We start from the raw sequence: 16920 nt of genomic DNA on the forward strand, positions 1-16920 counted from the left end.
CTCCTATTTGTATTAGTCAATGTGGTGTAATGGTTAGAGTGTTGGGCTATGACCTGGGAGACTATGCTTCCAATCCTCACTCAGTCATGAAGCTCACTGGGATGACTTTGGGCCAGTAACCAACTCTTTGCCTAACCTACCTCTCTGGGTTGTTGTGAGGGTGAAATGGGGAGGAGGAGAACCATGTACACCACCTTGAGAAAAAAGTAGTATATTAATGTAAGTTTTAAAAGGAAATATTGTTTTTCGGTGCTTATTGAAGACCTAGCTCTTCCAATAAGTCTTTAAGTGGAGATGTTCATTGGTTTTCTGCATTTATTTATACCCCACCCTTTAATCAAAAAGTCTCTCAGAGAAGCTTATAAAAATCACTTTTAAGATGGTCTCTTATAAAAGCATAGTACACAAAGGAAGGAAGGAAAATCAAGCTCCAGCCCAAGTTTTTAAGTTCCAGTTCTTATCCTGGTCTTGATCTGCATTGCTCTAGAAATTGTATTGCAGAATCTGTTGAACAGGTTACCCTACATTGTAACCTACAAAGTGAATGTAAAGGGAAGTTAATTCTCCCTCTAGTGGTAGCATTTCTCATGCTCACATTCTAGTGTAATTTTGGGACAACCCTGTGTTCACATCCAAAATAAACACACAATATTGCCACCACTTGACTTCCTCATCCATAAAATGGGCCAGGTGACTGGCCTAGTCAGGTAGACAGTAGGTGTGCTCCCAAGCAGTGCTATTTTTCTAGAAAAAGAGGTGCAGGAACTCACCATAAACACCTCCCTTGTTCAGTTATAATGACAATGGCACCCACCTGAGAGGTGCCAGAACTGAGCTCTGGCTGGAAAAATGCCCTGGTACAATCCAACTCAGGAATGCGAAAACCTCACCTGAAGCACAAATGCTACGTGCCTGGCCCTGTCTTTTGCCCCAAACTAGTATGTTTCTTCAGGTGCAGTGGGGGATATTGTCCTGTTACCAATGCTGAAGATTCAACTGCCAAAAAATTGTGCAGTTTTGGGGACATTTTTCACAAACCCATGGATCATGTACTTGGAAAATTTCAGAATTCTAGTCATGATTTGAAGTGGAGTTTTTTTTAAATCTTGCTCATGTTTTTATGGGTTTTGTTTTGTTTTTTAAATTGAATCATGGGTCACATTTCTGTGCATTTTTCACAATCCTTACCTGTGGATCACTTTCATAATCCTGACCATTTGCATTTCTGGAAACTTTTTCAGAATCCTGTGCATTCTAACCTGGAAGTAGGATTCACTCCGCAATTTCCATCACCTGTGTTGGCTGTTCCCCTTTTAAAAAAAATTAAAGTAATTTGGTTTTATTTTTAATAATTTGGAAGAATAATAAAAGTAATTTTAACAATAAAAATACAAATAAAACTACAGTGGTGCCTCCACTTACGAATTTAATCCGTTCCGAAGGCACCTTTGTAGGTTGAAAAATTCGTAGTCGAAAAGCGCCATTGGAAACACAATTTCCCATAGGAATGCATTGGAAACAGAAAAATTCGTAAGTCAAAGCAACCCCATCTAAAAATTCGTAAATAAAAAAACCCTATCTAAAACCGCTACGGTTTCCGTTCGGATGTCAAGAAATTTGTAAGCGTGCGGCCATTTGCCCCATTCGTAAATCGAAAAATTTGGTTGTCGAGTCGTTCGTAAGTCGAGGTACCACTGTACTAAAGCTGCAGCCCTAGAAGGAAATGTGTTGGTTGGCGGTCCAGTGTGGAGTTGTCCTGATGCTGGCTTTACATACTGCAAATAGTACGCTTTATCCCTTTCATTTTCTTTAATCTATAACAATTTTGCATTTTCATAAATGAATGCTGCAAAGGTCCTTATTGTGACAGCATTTCCTCGTTACACTACCCAAGTCTTTAATGTCACCAGTAATATTGCACTTCTCATGCATCACAGTCCAGCCTTTCATGGTATAGGGTTTTTCACCTTCTTTAGAGGGGCAAAATATCAGTATAGATGTCAGCTATGTATATCTGACTAGCATAGGTAAATTATTAAACTCCTGCCCAGCTTTTCATGACATGCCCCAAAGTATTAAAAGTGAAGTAGACCTCATGTAGTGGTGGCCAGCAGGTGCCAGGAGGGTGGGACTGCGTTGACATCACCTAGCTTCCCAACATGGAAATCACCGATGATAACCAAGAGAGAGAGGCACGAGATGAGAGGGGATCAGTGTAGTGTGAGCATGGCTGTGACCCTGCCCTGTTGATATGCCCACACTGCACACACTTCCCCATTGCCTTGCCCTTACTGGCAATGACCTCTGTATTGGAAAGCCAGGTGAGCAACGCCACCTCACCAACTGCTACAGATAGTATGTATGGGTAAATGTGAGCAAGCCCCATGCTCTTTTTCTGATTAGACAGTTCCAGATCATATTTCCTGTACAGCATTTCATTGGATGTTTCAAGAAACAATACTGAAAAACAATTTCGTTTTTAGGAAATATCTGCACCAAATATTCCTGCTCTCAATTTCAGGGGGACATTTGCCCACTGCAAAAGTGGGGAAGCATTTCCGCTGACCACCTGTGCATTATCTACAAAATTCACTTATCCAAACACAACAAATTATGCCTAAACTCTGCTACACGCACGATCTGAACAGCCAGAGTTTGTCCACTTCCTTACTTGTTTGTGCTTCACTGGTTGATGGCAGCCATTTTCAGGCAAAACTCATGGAGAGAGTTCAAGATCGGACAAATCAGAGAGAAGGAGAGATCAGACAAATCAGTTTCCCCTTTGTCTCTCTTTTGCTGGTTGGCTGCAGCCATTTTAGGGACCATGGTGGGAGCGGTGGGGGGGCGGGGAAATCACAGATTTGAAATATCCCCATAGGAAATAAGGGAGATTGTCAGCTCCTTGTGCAAATGCTTGCCTAACAAACAATTTTCTGGGAACGCATTGTGTTTGGTAAATGGGACCTGCATGTATTTGAATTCTAAGGATATCATGCAGCATTCAGAACAGTGCACGGCAATTGCTAAAACAGACAGAAAAATCATTAAGTGGTCTGCCAAGATTCTCAGCGATCTTCAAGCAATCCGGGGGTGTGGGGGTGTGGAATTAGGAACCACTGAATTTGTTTATTCATTTTATCTATTTTATTTAAAATAGTTGTCCCTTAGCACTCTTCTAATTATCCACTAATACTAGATTATAATAAGAATAGCTAAGCAGCCCAAGAAGGAAGGTCTGTTTCTCTCACACACTTCCCAACAGAAATCAAAATCAAAATCCTTCTCTGTGTTTTGTTTTTTGATGTAGTGACAACAAATACAGAGAGTGAGGGAGAGTGCATAACATATACCAAGGGCTTATTCAGTCATTTTCCGGTATGGAACTTGAAGCACACCTATCACATGACTTCATAATAACATTACAGTGGTGCCTCGCTTAACGAATGTCCTGCTTAACGAAATTTCCGCTTAACGAAAGGATTTTTTGAGCGGAGGTTGCCTCGCTAGACGAATCCGTTTTACGAAAAATTTGTCTAGTGAATCGCGGTTTCCCATAGGAATGCATTGAAATTCAACTAATGTGTTCCTATGGGCAAAAAAAAAATTCAATAAAAATTCAATCCATTCCTATGGGATTTGCTAGACGAATTTTTCGTTATAAGAAAAGACCCATGGAACGAATTAATTTCGTCTAGCGAGGCACCACTGTAGGTGACCTGTTTTGCCTACATGGCTTGAAATCAAACTGGGGAGAAGGCGTGCCAACTTGGATAAAATATTGGAGCGGGGCAGGTAAGCCTTGGCCCGCATAATTGCTCACAAGACACGGCGCATGCACACAATTTGAATGGCAATGTCCATCAACTTTGTGGGGGCCTGACCCCCCTCAAATATTTCCATTCAAATGGTATGTGTGTGTCATGGCATGTGATCAATTATGCAGGGTGGGGCTTACCTGGGCCCCTCAATATTTTATTCACGTTAGCACCCCTGGATGAGCTGAAATGTATATTTCTTGCTTGGGTTGTAGATTAGAGATAGATAATTTGTTCCCCCATCAGATGTCATTAGGCTCCAACACCCATCAGTCTAAAATGCATGGCCAGTGTTCAGGGATGAGGGGAGCTGTACTCTAAAAAAAAGTCTAACTCTAGATTAACAAAGCTGAGCACAAATATTAGTGTGGTTTTATTTTATTTTTTTATTTTAGTCTTTGTGGCTTATCACAATGGCAAAGTGGTAATCTGCCCATGACCAGCAGTTGAACCATCATGTGTTTTGATTCATTTTTTTAAAAAAACAACAACATGTAATTTTATTAATCTAGATTTTCAAGATAGAGATTTTCAATAAAACAGATCAAAAGCATCAAAAACAAAAACAATTGTCGTAGCAACAGTAAAAATAAAAAAGCAGTAGATATAAAATCAGTTTAAATCCTGGGCAATTTTTTCTTTTTCCTTTCCTTCTTTTTTTTCTTCTTCTTTTTTTTAAATGTCTAAAACGTGGCTCTCTGGGCAATTGGAAGAGGCAGGATTTTGTTTTGTTTTGACGTGATAATACTCAATTATATGGAATACCGTGACCTCTTTTTTTGCTCCCCATGGTAGCCCTTTTGCGCTGGCACTCTGAGCACTTTTATCAAGATTTGAATACTGACACCTCCCCCCCCCCCCCCGCCGCCGCCAAAAAGGAAGGAAAAGGAAAAGAAGCACTAGGGAGAAGGATCCATGGGTGACAAACCACATTATCCCTCTTTCAGGAAAAGGGTGAGATTCCGGAAGACAATTTTGCATGGCGAAACCTTTTAAAGCACAGGTGAAATGGTCTCAGAAGTATGGCTGCCATGAAGAAGCTCAGCCTAGAGGGTCATGCTCCTCTAGGGAATGCTCAGTCATTGCAGTAATCTATTCGTCTACAGCAGACTGTCATGAGGCTGTGGGTCAGATTTCCGGTTGTGTGATGACACCTGTCAGGTGGTACCTTGAGGCATCCTTTTTCCACGTAAAGCCTCCGCGCAACTGCAGAGGAATAAAAACAAATGCATAATTGGTAAAACCACATTCAAAGAGAAGTGACAGCAGGTACCCCCTCCCCTCCACAAACATGCAGAGGGAATCCAATTTCCTTCTAGCCAGTCATGCCAACTTGAACAAAACACTGGGCCCCGCATTCACCCCACTCCCCTCACCGTACCCTGCTCCTTCCAAGCCATGGAAGGGCCAGCGGTCGGTGGCAACATGGACATCAGTAGCAGGGCAGGGGTGCCTGCTCTGCTCCCTCCCTTGGTCTTTGTGCGGCGCTGCAAAACACAGGGTTTTCGCTGACAAACGCTGCAAAACGCTGCAAAAAAAGTTTGGCACCTGTTTGGAGTGAATCGAACAACGTTGGGTTTGGGGCATTAATTATGAGCCCCGCTTTGATGTATCAATTTCTCCATTTGTGGGGCGCTGCAAACATGGGGTCTTCACTGCAAAACGCTTGCAAAACTTTGGCACCAGTTCCAAGGGGATTCCAGATTTGGGAGTTTGTAGTTAAGGAAGCTATCCGTGGAAAAACTGATCACTGTTTGCTCTGATTCAGCGGTAACGTGGGTTTTCCCCGGGAAAGCACCAGGACCAAAACAAAAAAAAACTACTCAGATGCGGAGCTTTAAAGCTTGAACTTATGGCCTAGAAATGCAGCACCAAAGGAAGTCTGGATGAGCCCTAAAGGTTAAGGGACCCCTGACAGTTAAGTCCAGTTGCGAACGACTCTGGGGTTGCTCATCTCGCTTTACAGGCCGAGGGAGCCGGCATTTGTCCGCTCTGCAGACGGTTTTTCCAGGTCATGTGGCCAGCATGACTAAGACGCTGGAGCAACGGAACACCGACACCAGAGCAACACACGGAAACGCCGTTTACCTTCCCGCCGGAGCGCTACCTATTAATCTACTTGCACTTTTTGGAGTGCTTTTGAACTGCTAGGTTGGCAGGAGCTGGGACCGAGCAATGGGATTCGAACTGCCGACCTTTTGATCGGCAAACCCAAGGCTCAGTGGTTTAGACCACAGCGCCACCTGCCTCCCTGGATGAGCCCTAGTCTAGCACATAGCACTAAAAGACAGAAAATAAGCCGGTGAGATGAGAAATGTACAGAAGTAGCTCAAGGGAATGGCTACATTTGCTTCCCAGCAGTTGGATCACTGTTGTTTACCATAAGGGAGAAGAGCAAGGAGGCAAGGAGAATGGCTTGGTTCAAAGGCACCAGCAGGAGCTCTGGAATGGCTCTCCCAGGGCTTTTGCAGCACAACCACCTCCTCACCCCTCTCCTTTCCAGTAAGCAACAGGCTCAATGACCCACATGCCATGAAACTAGTATGGCCACTCAATCCCACTTAAATTAACACATAAGTGTTAATTTCAAGGCAAACATACCTTCTTTGACATAGGTTGTTTTGCACATTAAGGCTGAGCATACACCACCTCCTTTGAAACAGATAAAACCAGGATATTGGAATTTGCACACCTTGCATGTGATAGCTTCAGCTGCTGGAAAGAGGGAAGTAATTTAGCATGAAATTGCACCACAACCTACCCTAATCCTAAATAGTTTCACATGCATCAAAACTAATATGAGATAAAGTTACAGAATGATCTGAGGTCCAGTAAGCATTTACTGCTAATATAGACAAGGCCATTTTGTTGTTGCAGTTGTTGATCATCATTACTGATCTACAATGAACAATCACAGGAATAGTTTAAGAAAACATTTATATGGAAAACAAACTAGAATTCATTTTGAACAAGAATTATGCAGAGAACATGACATAAGAGCATAGGAAGAGTGCGGTTGGCCCATCTAGTCCAGCATCCTGTTTTCATAGGATAGTGCTGGTGTAACCTTTCATCTTGTCCTGCTAGTGTATGCTAAAAGTTGTCCCAAACACCCCTTATCAATAATATGCATAAACTGACTTCATTAAAATCACTTGAAGTCTTGTTTACAGAGCCTGATGCCATTAAAAATATATATATGTTAACATTTGTGGTCCCGCTTTGCGAATAACAACAACAAACACTTACAGGACATAAAGCACATATGTATGGGAAATGCACCAAATTCATATCAAGATGGAATGGGAGAGACTTAATGGTTGCAAATGGTGTAACATGAAGCAATGGAATTATCTCCACACCTGAGACTGACAATACCCCGTCTGTTTTACTCACAAAAGAGCAGAGCTAAAATGCTGAGAAGCACAACCAAGATAATCATCTTGGGCTTTCTTGCCATCTTGACAACCCAGCAGAACAACAAGGTCTCCTCAGTGGAGCTGGTAAAGGAACAACGAAATGTGACTTGGGGTAATGGATTTAAACTCTCTTGGGGAGACTATAGGCTGCTTCTGGAGGGACCTCGTGTTACATCTCCCACCTGCTACGGTGGTTGATTACAGTCTTAGCAGCAAAGTACAGCCTAGGAACTGGATGTCCTTTGCCCATTCGAGTGCTCTGTTGCCAAATGCTGGACCATTAGGTACCATTTCCATCAATTAGTCTAAATATAGGAAAAGCTGTGGCCTCAGGGTAGCCAGTGGGAGGCACAGATTGATTCCCAAATGACCCAGGCAGGTGATGGGTCAAGATGTGAAGATTATTAATCCCCCCAGGCTACACACCCATGCAACCCTCCTCCCTGGACCCAGGTGTCTTTGTCAGTTTGCATTTCTTGGCGCAGAAAGTATTGATGTGATGTGTAGAGATCTTTCCTATTCTAATTAATTCAAGCGGGTTCTTGAAGCTTCTAGCAGAAGGTTCATGGTGTTTGGGTTATTCCTTCAGAGAAGCTGAGTACAGCTGACTTAAGCTGGTTCTGTTATCTCTTTCTGTCAAGGTCATGCTGACTATAATAGTAATGCAAGAAGGAGCCCAGGTTTCACTCTCTTTCTATCTCTCTTTTCTTCTGGTGTGGTGTTCTGTATATAGTATGCTTAGTGTTAAGTTTTAGTCTTCTTATAAGTTATTGCAAGTTTAAGTCTGCTGCAACTGGATTTCTTATGTCCTGGATGTATTGGTTAGCTGATTTGCCTTCAGTTGCTGAATGAAATACAATTGCCTCTGGTCTATTTTTGGAGAATCCTGCAACGTGTTTAAGTTTTTACTCTGCTAACTATACAATTGAGATCTGCTCTGGATCAATTTAAGTAGAGCTCCGTGACAGTTTCTGCCTAGGTGGAATGTGCCCTTCGACTCTGATAATGCCTCTTGCATGTCCTGGATGAGGAAAGTGAGGGTGTGTGTGATTGTGTGCAGAAACTATGTGGTCCTTGGAAGCAGGGCTGGATTCAGGTTTGATGAAGCCCTAAGCTACTGAAGGTAATGGGGCCCTTTATATGTCCAGCTGTCCTTTGTCAACAACAAATTGTCGCTGTTTATAAATAGCTGTATGAATATGAAATTAAGTGTTATAACCTGTACAATGCAATTGTAGTTAATACAATGCATTTTTAGGTTTTATTTTATTTGTTTTTTTATCTTATATTTTGGAAATGTACATCCATGGTTTTTTCCTTTAATTTTTTTTGGGGGCCCCCCAAGAGAGTGGGGCCCTAAGCTATACAGTGGTACCTCGGGTTACAAACGCTTCAGGTTATAAACGCCTCAGGTTACAGTACCTTGGGTTAAGAACTTTGCTTCAGGATGAGAACAGAAATTGTGCTCCGGCGGCGCGGTGGGAGCAGGAGGCCCCATTAGCTAAAGTGGTGCTTCAGGTTAAGAAGCTTGTTTAGCTTATACGTAAATCCGGCACTCCTTTGAAGGTTACCCAGGAAGGAATGCATCCCTTGAGCAAAATAAGATTCCCCAGCCCTTGCATATGCACACCCTTGTTGTGGTCTTAAGGCTCTTGCATAGTCCATCTTTGGAATTAGAGCTGAAGACCGAGAAATAAGTCTGTGTGCTGAATATATGGCCAGGCAGGAACGAGACACAATGGCTGTCCAAATTAACTTCAAGTTCTTCCCAGTTTGTGTTATGAGCCATCTAGGCAGGACCAGCAACACTGGGGCACAAGAGGTACACATAAACTTGACTTGCAGGTGTGATAAGCTACCATCTACACTGCAGGACTGTGTGTATCTCACATAAACTGCTGCTCATATTTACCCAAGGAAGGATGGCATGCCACACTGACCACTGGGTTTGATTCAGACTGAATGATGTGACTTCAGTAACAAACCAATTTGTCGCACAGACCATTCAGAGACTACCCAATATGACTCATGGAGCCTAATCTGCTTCTTTCTCCATTCCGATTCACTATTAGGACATTTCAAAATGGCTATACAGAAGTGGGTGCAATTTGAAGACATAGTAACCCCTCCAGAGAGAATAAATCCTGCCAAATTACAGGCATATACCCTATGGCGTACACACACACACACACACACGAAAAAAATGAACAGCTTCTTGCTCTCTCTTTTTTGGCCAGAAGTGGATGAAATTTGCAGGCAGTATCTCCCATTTTAAGGGCATGAATCCCGACATATTTCACAGCCCAGTAGTAGCTTTCCTGAAAGAACAGCTGTTACAGGATCGGGGTATGTTTGTCTTCTAAATCAATATATGGCATAAGCTTTCATGGGCTACAGTCCGCAATTAGGTTGGAACAAGAAACTGCTGGGTTACAATACATCAGGGGGCGCCAACCCCCTCATGGACTGATTTGCAAACCTTGGCAGCACTTTCTGTTTTGTCTCAAATGGCAAGACGGGATGCTCCCCCCCTGGTGTTATCAACAAGTGTTTGGGGAATTATCTCAGTTAATTCACCGTCTCTATCCAGATTCGCTTGTGTGATGTTGATATGTCTTCCCTAACTATTCATTCATCCCAGACTTTTCAATGCGCTTCCCTGTCACGTTCCCAACTGTAGAAATTCTGGTTTTTTTATTTTTTAAAGCCTTGTTGCACTAGGGCAATGTAGGCAACCTAAGGCCCATGGGCCAGATGCGGCCCAATCACCTTCTCAATCCGGCCCACGGATGGTCCGTGAATCAGCGTGTTTTCACATGAGTAGAATGTGTCCTTTTTATTTAAAATGCATCACTGGGTTGTTTGTGGGGCCTGCCTGTGTTTTTACATGAGTAGAATGTGTGCTTTTATTTAAGATGCATCTCTGGGTTATTTGTGGGGCATACAAATTTGTTCATTTCCCTCCAAAAAATATAGTCTGGCCCACTACATGGTCTGAGGGATGGTGGACCGGCCCATGGCTGAAAAAGGTTGCTGACCCCTACGCTAGGGAGACAGAGCCTTTGAATCCAATTTAATTTTGCATGCTGAAACTTCTGGTATACATTTGAATCCTGGATCTGATGCAAATTTCAGATGGTTTGAACATTTTACATGGAATGAGAGCCAGTGCAGTGTAGCAATTAGAATGTTGAGCTGGAACTTTGGAGACTAGGCTTCAAATCCTCACTTGACCATGAAGCAGCTCCCTAGATGACCTTACCAACATAGCTGCCAAGTTTTCCCTTTTCTCGTGAGGAAGCCTATTCAGCATAAGGGAAAATCCCTTAAAAAAGGGATAACTTGGCAGCTATGCTTACCAATCACTACCTCTCCATCTAACAAACCCTACAGTGTTGTGGGGAATAATTGAGGAGGGGGGAAATGGTGTGCATTACATTGAGCTCCTTGGGGGGAAAGGTAAGATACAAATGCCCCACTTTGGGCAAAAAGATTCCTGCAACACAGGAATCCTGCAAGATGACCCTCAAGACTCTATGATTCTAAATGCAACAAACAAATAGCACCACCTTGTACTTTGCACCAGACAGCAAGATTTCTTGGGCTGGCTGTGTGCAGCCTACCTAAAAAAAAGAAGTAATAAAAGAATCACAGAATCATAGAGTTGGAAGGCACCTTGAGGGTCATCTGGTCCAACCCCCTGCAATGCAGGAATCTTTTTGCCCAACGCAGGACTCAAACCCATGACCGTGAGATTAAAAGTCTCATGCTCTACCAACTGAAGAAGATATACACTTCTAATTTCACAAAGTAGCTGCTGATTTGATATTTATTTGTCTGTTTTTAAAGCTTTCCACTTTTCCATTGAAATACATGACCAGCTTACATGAAAACCTTAAAACTCATTGAAGGAATCAGCCAGACACCTGTTGGTTTATTAGTGGTCGATGCAAAGGACCAAATTGAAGGACTGACTGTGTCTATGTGAAATATGCAACCGTTTATAAATACCATGATTCATCTCATCTCACTGTGAGAGGAGGCTGCCTCATACAGAGTCAGACCATTGGTCCATCTAGGGCAGGGGTCTGCAACCTGCGGCTCCGGAGCCGCATGTGGCTCTTTTACACCTTTGCTGCGGCTCCGGAGCGGATACGAGGGGAGGAGGCGTCCGAGCCATGCGCCGCCTGAGCCGTGCGGCGGCGCCCGCCACGCCCACCAGACACTTGCGCGGTGCCCACCGCCGCCGGAGCACACAGCTGCGGTGGCGTGCTGTGCGCCTGCGCCTCGCACGGCGCCCGCCGGAGTCCACAACTCCGCTGTGCGCGTGCACTGTGCAAAAAGGACGGCGGTGACGTTAGCAGCCCGGGGAGCGTGGTCGGCCCCCTCCCTGCATCAGCCCCTCCCCGCCGCATTTCTGCAGCCAATAGGCTCACAGGGGCGGAGTTTTTTTTTTAACGGGCACGCTTCTTCCCGCCCAGCAGCAGAAAAGGCTTGCGGGCTCAGAGCGCGTGTTTGCTGCTGCTGCTGCTCCTGCCTGCGGCCTGCCTGTGGCCTCCTGCCGGCCTGGTCAGGAGATTGAGGTAGATGTATTAATCAATGGGTTGATTCAATATGAGGAAATTTTATAAGTTCACTTGATGGGAGCAACACACATGAAACCATACAGGTGTCCTAATAAGGGAGTCAGAGTTTTGCCCATTCCCAGTAATCAAGGCAGCCCAAACTCATAAGGCAGTGGTTGCTGGTGCCCATTTCCAGTAATCAAGGCAGCCCAAACTCATAAGGCAGTGGTTGCTGGTGCCCATTCCCAGTAATCAAGGCAGCCCAAACTCAAAGTTATTTTTATAATGACGAGGATGACACTGGGCCCTCATTATTAATTATTATTTACATCAGGCACTGATTATGATTTATGGTACACTGGGGCCCTGATTAATTTTCTATGGCATTTTGGGGCATTGATTATTGGGCATAGCAAATTTTGCTATGGGGCCCTCTGATTTCTAATTACATCCCTGTTTTGCGGCTCCCAGTTTATTTTTTTTCTTCGGAAACGGGTCCAAGTGGCTCTTTTTGTCTTAAAGGTTGCAGACCCCTGATCTAGGGTCATTCGGTCTACATGGTTGCCTGATCCCACACTCCATTTTAAGACTTTTAGCAGAAGCAGACAAAGGTGGCTTGCATAATCCTAGCCTTCCCTCCCCCCCCAGCCCCCACTCTTGCATTTTTACTTTCTAACCTGGTGGGTGGGGAGTTTGGGCAAATTCACAACTTGCACACTATTTTGTAACATTTTGTTTGGTTTAATAAAAGTGTGTTTTTTTTAATAGTTTGAGGGTTGTAATGTAGGGAGGAAAGCTCCATTGACTGAGCACGAATTCTGTTCCTCAATAGTTGAATACAATCCATTAAAACTAATTAACTTTCTTTTTTACAAAGAAAAGAATTCCAAATTATTCAGCTATTCTTTTTCAGCCAATTGAGTAAGGGTTCAATAGATCCATCAGTTAAATTCCAATGTTTCGCAACCCTAAATGAAAGTGTTGCTATTGACTTTGAATGAAGAGAATTTTGTCCAGGAATTTCCAGCACCACTGCCCTAGTTCATTTAAATTTTAGAGCAACAATTTCTTCACTTTTGGAAATTAAATGTTGATTTATTTTTTCCAAGGGATTTGAAATAAGAGAGGTTTCCAGGAAAAACAAATGGCAATAGCATGAAATCAATAAAAAAAATCTTTTGCTTCAAATCAGGCAGAAGATGCATGGAGCCCATTCATACACATCCCAAGCCTAGGGAGAGTTGCACATTTCTGTCCTGCAGCATTTGTTGACGTGATGGAGTCTTCTTCCTCCATTTACATCCCTGCAGTCATAGGCACAGCCTGCTTTAGTATAAAGGAGAACAGATTCTGGAAAGGAAGAGAAAAAAATCAGTGAGCCCCCTGTAAGAAGACAGACTTCCTATCTAGTTGCCTGCTTAGATGTCCAACTGAACATCTGGGACAGGACCAGCCCAATACATTTTGCCACCTCAGGTAAATGACAAAATTCAGCACCCTCAAAATTCAGAGGTAGGCTGCCCCTGAACCTGGGAGGTCTATTTCTTTCCCTTTGGCTCTCCAGGCTCAGAGAGCAAAGCTGGCTGGGAGAGGGGGCATGTCTGCATGCGCACCTGCAGGAACACAGCACTGCCTAGCCGGACACGCAAGCAAGTGGCTTGGCTGCCTGGCTGACGGCGACCTCCAGGTGCCAGATTGGCGCTTATTCTCTCACCTGCCCACCCACCGGCCTCCATCCCTCCATTGGTCAGTCCGCCTCAGAGCACCAGGCCTCACCTATCATCCCACCTGACTCACCATGGCAGCCTCTCGTCTCCCTCTCTCATTACACTAGAATTCATGGACATCTAATGAAGCTGGAAGATACAGGACAGATAAAAGAGTGCATTTCTCCATGCAGTGCATAGCTGAACTGTGGAATGATGTCCCACAAGAGGCAGTGATGGTCGCCAACTTGGGTGGCTTTAACAGAGAACTGGACAAATTCATGGAAGGGAAGGCTAGGATAGTGGCTACTATCCATGATGGCTTTGCCAAGGTTGGAGACAATCATGCTTCTGAATGTCGATTCTTGGGAACCATGGAGGGCAGAGTGCTCTTCTGCTGAGGCTTGTGGGTTTTCTACAGGCATCTGGTTGGCCAGCATGCCAAGTGAGATGAGCCAGTGGCCTGATCCAGCAGGATCTTCTTACATTCTCATGGCAACCGTGGGCAGCAGTGGTTGTTGAAAGAAGAAGACCTGTTGTTGTGGGCATGACTAAAAAATGCTGGCCTACTCCAGTCTCTACAGCAGGAATGGGAACCTGTGGCTGCCCAGATGCTTCTGGACTACATCACCCATCATGCCTGACCACTGGCCATGCTGGCTGGGGGTGATGGGAGTTGGAGTCCAACAATGTCTGGGGGAACAACAGATTCCCCATCCTTGGCATAGAGGGTGTGCATGCCAAGGAGCACATTTATTCACTATCCTTTTAAGAATTCCTTTCTGGACAGTAGAAATAAATAGATACAGAGTCCGAAAGCAAGCCCCATTAGGACCAAGAATCACACAACTTACCTGTAAAGAGCTTCTGCCGGAAGCAGGACTCCCTAGATTGTGCTATGCAGGGAGGCTTTGGTGCAGGACAGGTGCCGTTCTTAAGTTCAAACATACAGGTGTAGCATTTGAGGCTGTCGACTGGAGAGGAGGGTAGATAAATAACAGAGTTGGGAAACAGCATGGCATAAGTTTGCCTGATGACCCATCAATTGGCAAATGAAACTGTAATCAACAGCGGTCATGATGTGCGGGCATCATTTGAAAATGTGCAGACATGCTTTGAACATGTTGCTGATTTCTTCATTGCCTGCAGCTCTTAAAGCAAAGGGAGGAGGGACTTTTTGGCTCAGTGGGTCAGTTCTTTATCTCCAACACCACCTCCATGGGCCAACTTTTACAGGTTAGTGGGACCACCCATGCTGAATGATCTGAGGTCATCCTGACACCAGGAGATTTACAGCTCGGTGGACAGAGAGTGCAGTGGATGGACAACCTCTTAAGTTAGACAGCAGTGGCACCATGGAACTTACTACACCTAAATCTCCTACTTCCAGTCCTGCTTTCTGCAAGAATTGACTACCCCCATCAAACCTCACCCAATGGAGTGACACCGCCTGACAGACACATGGGTGTGGTTTTCACAAAAATGGTCTCACATGGCAAACTGGAATACTTGGTGGGCCAGTGGGCCAAAGGGTCTGGAGCCTGAGGGACAGCTCGGACAGTTAACTCTCCTGAAGCAGGTCTACTGTCCCAGACACTTTGATTTTAGTCTTTGGTATAAAAGAAAGTGAGGATCAGTGCCTTGTCAAACAGAAGCTTTCTACCCCAGGAATTGAGACTCTGCGGCCCTTAAGATGCTGCTGATCTCAAACTCCCATCATGTATGATCATTGGCCCTGCTGGCTGAGGCTGATGGGAGTCTAACAACATCTGGAGAGCCAGAGGTTGCCCAACTCTGGGGTACCCTAATCCAGCAAATCCAAACAATGCCCCATTTAGATTGATAGGAGTCTAGTAAGCTGCCATATAGGAAATAGGTCCATTGGCTGATCGAACATAGTATCACCTTTCTATGCAGTTTGTGACCTTTTCTTGCCCAGGACTAGGTGTTTTTTTCAGTCGGAGCTCAGCTCCAGCACTTCTCAGAAAGCAAGGGAGACGTTAATGGTGAGCTCCAGCACCTCTTTTTCAAAAAAAATTAGCACCTCCCAGGACCAACCTTGAATGCAAACATGCATTTGGGGACCAATATTCTATCAAATATATATTTTATGGTGGAAGTGCTGCTGCAACCCACCTTTGATTAAACTGAGACTTTAATACAATTATAAAGGGACCCCTGACCATTAGGTCCAGTCGCGGACAACTCTGGGGTTGTGGCGCTCATCTCGTTTTACTGCCCGAGGGAGCCGGCATACAGCTTCCGGGTCATGTGGCCAGCATGACTAAGCCACTTCTGGCGAACCAGAGCAGCACACAGAAATGCCGTTTACCTTCCTGCCGGAGCGGTACCTATTTATCTACTTGCACTTTGACATGCTTTTGAAGTGCTAGGTTGGCAGAAGCAGGAACCGAGCAACAGGAGCTTACCCCATCACGGGGATTCGGACTGCCGACCTTCTGATCGGCAAGCCCTAGGCTCTGTGGTTTAACCCACAGCGCCACCCGCGTCACAATACAATTATACTGAACTGCATATTAAAAAAAAATCCCTCTGACCTTATTGCTAACATTCTTTTCCTCCCATGCAGATAATAATTTTCCATCCATCCTATTGAGTGGCCACAGTTCTGTAGAACCTGATGCCAAAATAAGTCAATATGTCATTAAGGTGCCACAAGCCTGTTTTTGTTGCAACAGGCTAACATAGCATGCCCTCTGGAAACTGCTATGCTCTTGGTGTGCTTTCGCAAAGTAGATAGTTTTTTTTTTTAATGGGGTGATCAGCAAAAACTAAAGCTGGCTTGTGCGTCCAGGATGCACTCAGTTCCTTGCATATAGAGAACTACTCACCTCTGCTTTCCAGTCTCCAGCAAGTTGTATGTTGAGCTGCTCAACCCAAAACAACCCCATCAGTTAAAAACAGGAATCATACCTTCCAGGCAAGCATACATACAAGCATAAAGAATATGGTCAGCTAAGGACCCTGAAGTTGCTGGTGGTGCCTGTTTAGAAACCTACCCATTGCCAAGGCAAGCAGGATCCATAACCCAAGTGACAAAAGCTTGTTCATGCTGTGAATTGCAACTCTCGTACCAGGTTTGTTCCGGATATTTAGTCAGGATGCTTATGAAGGGCTGACCTGGAGCAGTGTACAAAGATCCATTAAACATTAACATGGATACAACAATCCCTTTATAAAGATCAAAGGAGGGGCAATAGGAATGGTTAGTCTCTGAAACAAATGGCTCTTGTTTTTTTGGTAGGGCTGCCAACTTTTCAACTGACCCCTGAAACTGTGCAGTAAACAGCACAGTGTAATGAACTGGGATCAGTGTATTTAAGTAGATGTAGGTGAGAAGGGTTGGCTTTTAGGGGAGTGCAGGAGGTTCCATGCAAGTGAGTGAGTGGGCTGC

At 44.4% G+C, this 16920-nt stretch overlaps 1 long non-coding RNA gene across 1 annotated transcript; it reads right to left on the reverse strand.

Annotated features, from left to right (window-relative positions):
• Positions 1-12879: 12879 nt before the first annotated feature.
• On the reverse strand, positions 12880-16686 carry LOC148683498 (uncharacterized). Its single transcript, XR_015946991.1, has 3 exons — positions 16526-16686; positions 14360-14479; positions 12880-13149 (listed from the first exon to the last, which is right to left on the reverse strand). It is a non-coding gene; the product is annotated as an uncharacterized LOC148683498 (long non-coding RNA).
• Positions 16687-16920: the final 234 nt, after the last annotated feature.

Source organism: Zootoca vivipara, chromosome 14 (genome assembly GCF_965207765.1).
Source record: "Zootoca vivipara chromosome 14, rZooViv2.hap1.1, whole genome shotgun sequence".
In the NCBI taxonomy this organism is placed as follows: Eukaryota; Metazoa; Chordata; class Lepidosauria; order Squamata; family Lacertidae; genus Zootoca; species Zootoca vivipara.